Source organism: Oncorhynchus masou, chromosome 16 (assembly GCF_036934945.1).
Source record: "Oncorhynchus masou masou isolate Uvic2021 chromosome 16, UVic_Omas_1.1, whole genome shotgun sequence".
Taxonomy (NCBI): domain Eukaryota; kingdom Metazoa; phylum Chordata; class Actinopteri; order Salmoniformes; family Salmonidae; genus Oncorhynchus; species Oncorhynchus masou.
Window position 1 is genome coordinate 25,338,144 of NC_088227.1, and position 6,129 is coordinate 25,344,272.

The following is a 6,129-nucleotide window of genomic DNA, read 5'->3' on the forward strand; positions in this document are numbered from 1 at the left end:
CAGGGGCCTCTTGGATTTAGGCTGCAGTGCGCACATCATATCTGCTGTCACATCCAACCTGGTTCGATGTTTGGTTTTAATGCAGAAGAGAGCACTGAGGGTGCATTCAATACAACTGGGAACTCTGAAGTCAAATCATGACATGAGTGAACGAAGTCAAATCATGACATGAGTGATCTTCAGGTATAGAGCGCCAACTTTCCTACCTGAAGATCACTCATGTCATGATTTGACCTTGTTCACTCATGTCATGATTTGACCTCGTTCACTCATGTCATGATTTGACCTCGTTCACTCATGTCATGATTTGACCTCGTTCACTCATGTCATGATTTGACCTCGTCCACTCATGTCATGATTTGACCTCGTCCACTCATGTCATGATTTTGACTTCAGAGTTCCCAGTTGTATTGAAAGCACACTCAGTGCTCTCGTCTGCATTAAAACCAAATATCGAACCAGGTTGGATGTGACAGCAGATATGATGTGCACACTGTCGACCACGCCCCCTGACTTAGGGAAGCTCTGAAGTGACATGGATCTAACACACCCATCTCATTGGTGGTGGTGAGATAAGATATACCATGTCAGACTAATTTGCTATTGATTGTCATAGCCCCACATTAAAGGCTTGTGATGGTGAGTTGAGAAGATTGTTAGAAAGGTTTTCAATTGACTGCCATAACACCAAATAAGAAATTAAACATGGGCTGTTAATTAAAAAAATAATTCTCATGGTTGTGGTCGCAAGAATTTTCAAAATGGGGTCGTGGGCCAAAAAAATCTGGGAACCCCTGTTATAGAACAAACAACGCAATTATCACAACACAGGTTGTAATATGGCTTTTTTTTCTGCCATCCCAAGTGATTTTACCCACGCACCGCTACTGACCTTTAGAACTTCAGACTTCAGAGTCACATGTCACTTGTGGGGAGCAAAACAAAGAACACCATCGTGTTCAAGACAGTCTCATCTTTCCATAGAGTGGTCATATTAGTGTGTAGCCCAAACCGTTCAGATGTTACAGAGGTTTTCATGAGAAGACCGATTTCCAGGAAGTGTACTGATCTGACAAACAGCGCTCTCGGCTCGCTCTGCCACATTCCACCACATACGTGGTAAGCCAACATAGGCCTTGAAATGCAGCCCATACAAACAAACGTATCTCTAGCTTAATCAGACGGATTTCAATGGGGATTTTTGTAATTATGTTCAGTAGATTGACTTGCGGGCTGGTCAATCGACTCTTTAAAACAGTGTAACGTGCATAAGAGAGATTAAAGAGTAGATTTAACAACATGTGCCGTCATTGATCAGCATATATTACTCCATACCAGAACAACTGACAGCCAGACAGACAGCCAGACAGCCAGCCAGTCCATGTCTGATACAGTTATTGCAGTGTGATGTAAACTACCTTCCCACTGGGCACAGACAATTCAACTTCTATTCCACATTGGTTCAACCAGTGTGTGCCCAGTGGGTTGTACCTAAAGGTGTGTATCAATATTATTATTTTCAAATTAGATTATTTAGAGAGAATTCTATATCTAGCAAGCTGGGGACTGTTTCCTTATTAATACAATACTAGGGTTAACGAGTGTTTTTGCTCTAAATGTAAATAACCATCAGTGGTTGGTATGTCTTTGAATAGCTCTTAGAATAGGAAGACCAACAACAAACACTCATTTAACATTGCTCAGCAGCTCTACAACAAACACTAAGATTACTTTATTAGTCAATTGCACACAGGTCCAAACAAAATTTGACTTCCGCTTATAACCCAACCTCTCCGAAAGACACAGATACATACAGATACATACAGTTTTTTTTGAGAGGTACGGAGGTCTGCCACACTGGGCACCCACGGAGCTGTGGTTGGGGTTGTGAAAATGTTCAGAAATAAAAATGGGGTCGTAGGCCAAAAATGTCTGGGAACCCCTGTTACAGAGCAAACAACACAATTATCACAACACATGCACTACCGGTCAAAACACCTACTCATTCAAGGGTTTTTCTTTTCCTGTTTTCTACATTGTAGAATAATAGTGAAGACATCAAAACTAACACATGTAGTAACCAAAGAATAATGCTGTGGTAGCCATGCTGATTAAGTGTGCCTTGAATTCTAAATAAATCACAGACAGTGCCAACAGGAAAGCACCCCCACACCATAACACCTCCTCCACCATGCTTCATGGAGGGAAATACACATGGAGAGATCATCCGTTCACCCACACCGCATCTCACAATGACATGGTGGTTGGGAACCAAAAATCTCAGATTTGGACTCCAGAACAAAGGGCAGATTTCCACCGGTCTAATGTCCATTGCTCGTGTTTCTTGGCCCAAGCAAGTCTGTTCTTCTTATTGGTGTCCTTTAGTAGTGGTTTCTTTGCAGCAATTGAAGGCCTGATTCACACAGTCTCCTCTGAACAGTTGATGTTGAAATGTGTCTGATACTTGAACTCTGTGAAACATTTATTTGGGCTGCAATTTCTGAGGCTGGTAACTCTAATGAGCTTATCCTCTGCAGCAGAGGTAACTCTGGGTCTTCCATTCCTGTGGCGATCCTAATGAGAGCCAGTTTGCTATGAACCACAAGCTTGGTTCATGGTATTGTTTAGTTCAAATGACCAGCCCATTGTAATCTCATCATTTATTTTGAAAATGTTTTGCTTTTCACTAATGTTTGTCAACATGCCTGTGTGGTGTTCTGTTTGGCTGTGCTAATTATAAACAATGACAGCTGATAAGTGGTGCAATTCTCAGTTAGACGTCACAATGTTAGCTGGACTAGGTAAATTAGATATGTTAGCTAACGTTACAGTCCTGGTAGTCATTGCTAGACTGGTACAGTAGCTACCTTCAGCAGAGTAAACATGTTTGTCTGTTCGTTATAACTTTGACAAACGGTAGCAAACGTAAGCTGGCTAATTTGAGCAAATATGAGTAACTCAATCTGGTAGCCATCTATTCTACTCTTGTCTGGAAAACACTGTTATGAAAAATCAATTGTCGATATAGCTAACTCCCTCTCTATCACGGCTTAGGAAAGACCCAGATGCAGGTCGAATGACGGACGTTTATTACATAAACAGGGGCAGGCAAAGGACAGGTCAAGGGCAGGCAGGGGTCGGTAGTCCAGGGAAGAGTCCGTAAGGTACAGAGCGGCATGCAGGCTCAGGGTCGGGGTCAGGCAGAGGCAAAAGGTACAGGACAGCAGGCAGGCTCAGGGTCGGGGTCAGGCAGAGGCAAAAGGTACAGGACAGCAGGCAGGCTCAGGGTCGGGGTCAGGCAGAGGCAAAAGGTACAGGACAGCAGGCAGGCTCAGGGTCGGGGTCAGGCAGAGGCAAAAGGTACAGGACAGCAGGCAGGCTCAGGGTCGGGGTCAGGCAGAGGCAGAAGGTACAGGACAGCAGTCAGGGTCGGGGTCAGGCAGAGGCAAAAGGTACAGGACAACAGGCAGGCTCAGGGTCGGGGTCAGGCAGAGGCAAAAGGTACAGGACAGCAGGCAGGCTCAGGGTCGGGGTCAGGCAGAGGCAAAAGGTACAGGACAGCAGGCAGGCTCAGGGTCGGGGTCAGGCAGAGGCAAAAGGTACAGGACAGCAGGCAGGCTCAGGGTCGGGGTCAGGCAGAGGCAAAAGGTACAGGACAGCAGGCAGGCTCAGGGTCGGGGTCAGGCAGAGGCAGAAGGTACAGGACAGCAGGCAGGCTCAGGGTCGGGGTCAGGCAGAGGCAAAAGGTACAGGACAGCAGGCAGGCTCAGGGTCGGGGTCAGGCAGAGGCAGAAGGTACAGGACAGCAGTCAGGGTCGGGGTCAGGCAGAGGCAAAAGGTACAGGACAACAGGCAGGCTCAGGGTCGGGGTCAGGCAGAGGCAAAAGGTACAGGACAGCAGGCAGGCTCAGGGTTGGGGTCAGGCAGAGGCAAAAGGTACAGGACAGCAGGCAGGCTCAGGGTCGGGGTCAGGCAGAGGCAAAAGGTACAGGACAGCAGGCAGGCTCAGGGTCGGGGTCAGGCAGAGGCAAAAGGTACAGGACAGCAGGCAGGCTCAGGGTCGGGGTCAGGCAGAGGCAGAAGGTACAGGACAGCAGTCAGGGTCGGGGTCAGGCAGAGGCAAAAGGTACAGGACAGCAGGAAGGCTCAGCAGGGCAGGCAGAATGATCAAAACCGGGATAACTAGAAAACAGGGGCTCAAGGAAACAGGAGTACGAAAAACACGCTGGTAGGCTTGACAAGATGAACTGGCAACAGACAAACAGAGAACACAGGTATAAATGCACAGGGGATCATGGGTGACACCTGGAGGGGGTGGAGACAAGCACAAAGACAGGTGAAACAGATCAGGGTGTGACACTCTTGGTGTGACGGTAGTGATGATTAATCTGTATATATTGTCTATGGTTGGTTAGTTGGTTTTCAGCTGGCTAGCAATCTTGATGCCAATTTAGCTGGCTAGCAATCGCGCTAACTAGCTAACAGCAAGCTGGAAATATTGAAATGTCCTTGTTAGATGTGCTAAGCTAGCCAGTCTAATAGAGATCAATACAACTAATGGGGTGCTAAAATTGTGTATTGTTGTGCGTTTTGTTGTATTGGAGGTAGTACATAATCTGATTCAACCAACATGTGTTTCCATCCTGAAGCTCTGCACAAGGTGAAGGTAAGTTGGTAAAAATGTTTACAAGCTGACTGTTAAAATAGCTAAATTTACTGTAAGCATGGCATAAACGGGATTTGGGTAGTATTTGTAAGTTGTTTTTTTGTGTTATGGGGTTACAGGCGGTTAGATGTAGCCTGAGGACCACAGAGTACCTTCCAGAACATGTAATCAATTTAGTCTCCACCTTTTCTCTTCTTACCTTTTCCCTTTGTAACACTCAAGTTATCTGGAGTCCTTTGTTGACTAATCTTTCTTCTCAAAGCAGCTCCCAATGTCCCTTATTGTCCATAAACAGTGCACTAGTCTATGTAAACACTTTGGTACCGATCGGTTGACATATTTACCAACAAAGGTGTGTTGCCCTACGACCCTTCCACAAAAAGTGTCAAATGCTAACACCACAACCATGTCTTTCCAGGACACGTGCAGTACCAGCAAATCTTCTGGAAGAGGTCCAAACAGTTGGTGCTGCTTATCCAGCTGGCTGTACACCTCAGATGGGACAAGAGCATTTGCCACAAGCACTGTGCTTCCACAGCCCACCCTTGGCAGAAAAAGGACCAAAACAATTAATATGGATATTTTCGATCAATCCTCAAAATGTGTCTGCCTCTATAGATTTACAGAAGGTATTTCTATAAGCCGTACAGGGTTATGTAGCATCAAACAGATGTTAGCCATTCAGAGATATCCAAAGAATGTGTATTTGTCAAACTAAAATACGGAGTCTACAATATTTAATGCTAACTGAAAAATAACTGGGTACTCAACAAGGATGTTATATGATAAAAGTAACATACAAAAAATACAGTATGAACTGTGCAGTACAGTTCAGTGCGTCTCAGGTGTAGTAAAGTGCAGAGAACTGTGAAATGTGATTCAACCTAAGATTTTTAGTATCCATTAATTGGAGTTACAGGATGGGTACTGTTTGGTGTAGCACAGAGAATTTGACCAACCTTAGCTTGGCGACGCTGTCTTGGAAACAGGAGTCTCATAAAATGTCTGTGTCCAGTTGCAGGGTTTGATTTTAGAAATTAATTATTTTGCTCCTGGAAGTAATCCAACAGTGTGTACGCCGCCATCTTGTCTATTTAAAGTATTTTATTGATCAAGACAGGTGAACTGTGCCAGCATAACACCATTAGGGTAGACTAGTTGAACATGAATACATGTGCATAGGCACAGAGATGACATTTAGAACAATATATAGCCTAATAGAAAGAAATATGGCATAACCCTCAAGCTTTGCACAGTGACCAGGCTGTACATATATACCTAGGTAGGTAGGCAGACAGTATCTAGCTACAGCCATGTCTAACAGGCATGCTGAGGTAAATATTTTATAGTAAAACCAGCATCAGTTTTAGAGATTTACAACAGTTACATATTTGTATTATTGTTTATCCTCACTGTTAGATGGTTAACTTAGCTAGCTAGCTTGCTGGATAGTCAATAATTGT